Below are 2,160 nucleotides of genomic sequence, written 5' to 3' on the forward strand. Positions count from 1 at the left end.
GTCGCCCACCCAGGCCCAGGGATTCTCATGGAATTGATCTGGGGTATCACCTGGGCCCTGGGGTGTTTTAAAGCTCCCCAAATGGTTCTAATACTCAGTAAAGCTTGAAAAGCCCTGTTGTAGGACAGTATCTTGGAAATATAGCTGAATGTAAGGAGGCTCCAGGAGGAAGTACAGGGCAGGGGGAATGGAGATTAACAAAGGCTGGCCACATACTTCAGTTCTTTGAAAACAGGACAATTAGCAAGGAGGAGCTCAAAAGGAATTTGAGAAACTTTGCCATATTTGTAGAAAGTAAAGCAACTGGTGATACACTGTTTTAAAAAGTCAGAACAGCCTGTATCTGCCTGATCCTGGAAAATATTGCAGCTCCAATCCCTGCCATTGGCCAAGAATCTGTAATATTTATATTGAGATGCTACCTGTATTAGTTTCCAAGTGCTGTCATAACAAAGTACCACAAACTGTATGACTTAACAGAAATGTTTTCCCTTATAGCTCTGGAGGCTAGAAGCCTGAAGTCAAGGTGTCAGCAGGGCCTTACTCTCTCTGAAGGCTCTAGATTCTAGGGGAGAATCTATTGCAGTCCTTTCTCCTAGCTTTTGGTGGTTGCTGGCACTCCTTGGCATTCCTTGCCTTGCAGACGCATCACTCTAATCTCTACCTCCATCATTACCCACTGTTCTCTGTGTGTCTGTCTCTGTGTCTCTTCTTACAAGGGCACCAGTCATATTGGACTAAAGGCTCACCCTCCTGCAGTAGGATGAGGTTACAACCTCATTTTAGCTTACATTTATTTACATCTGCAAAGAAACCCATTTCCAAAGAAAGTCACATTCACTGGTACCAGGTATTAGGACTTCAACATATCTTTTTAAGGGGACACAATTCACCCAGAACACTACTTCATGAGCATTTTCTTTACCTTTGTGTTTGAAAAGCAAAGATAGCATGGAATAGTGGAAGAAACATTGGTCTTAAATCACGAGGAAGTTTGTGGCCCCATAAATGGGACTAAGAATGAGGAAAATGATTATCAGGAGACATGTGAAGAAACTTCTCAAACTGAAAAACTCTATAAATAACTTAAAGTATGAAATGTAAGGACAACTAAGTAAATCAGTTAGAAATGTATTGTGTCTATTGTCAGGTAAATAGGCAGTTTGGGTTTAATTAAGAGGCAAGTTCAAGACCACAGATGTGGCCTCTGCAGTGGCACTGAGGTCCTGGTCTATAGGATGAAGTTCTTGCTCATCTGTTTAATCACCAACCTCCAGAGCCCTGGGTATACTTTGGAGAGGGTGTACTCCTGGAGAGGAATTGAGGTTTGCAAAGATGTCCCTTTAATTTTTAGAAAGCAATAAACATACCTTGTTCTCATTTTGCTAGTTGTTGCAAAGAGGGGTGGCACCTCTGTGTAAATCACCCGGCGCCTTGTTTTCTTGATCTTGATGATGCACTAGATGTGCACTTTGAGTGCCGAGAGTCCTGAGTACCACGTACATAGGACAAAATTGGAAGAGCTTGTGCCTCGGGTTGGGTGAAACATTGTGCTTCAGGATCCTCATCTGTAAAATGGGGATGAGTGCCAATACCAGCAATTTGCCATGAGTGTTCATTGAAATAAGATATAAAGTTCACAGCAAATGACTGGTGATCGATAACATTAATAAAGCATCAGGACAAAAGCTTGGCATTTTAATTCTCTGCAATTCAAAGCCAACATTAGGACAAGACTGTGTTAGGGGAGCCAAAGGATCAAAGGACACTCTTGTAAGATTCTAAAATAGCTACTTAAGGAGATCAGTAGCACTCAGGATGGACAGAAAAAAATGCTTCCATGACACATGAAATCTCTCCATGAAGCCCTGTCCCCATGTGTGCAGGAGTGTGGAAGGCCGTGACCCCAGCAGGCAGCCTGAGCTGGATGGCCAGAGTCCAATTCCCACTGAGTCTTCCCAGACAAATACTTACCCAAATGACAGCTAATAAACAGCAGCAAATTCCAGCCACAGCTGATCAGTTTCTGCGGAGTGTGTGTGTGGGGGGGTGGGGGGTAGAAGGTACTGCAGAAGAGGCTCCCCACTCAGCCCCTGCTGACCCAGAGCTTAATTTGCCTTTGGAAAGAGTTTCCATTTGGTATATTAACCTTCCTTTGGT

This window comes from Cynocephalus volans, chromosome 2 (assembly GCF_027409185.1).
Source record: "Cynocephalus volans isolate mCynVol1 chromosome 2, mCynVol1.pri, whole genome shotgun sequence".
NCBI lineage: Eukaryota > Metazoa > Chordata > Mammalia > Dermoptera > Cynocephalidae > Cynocephalus > Cynocephalus volans.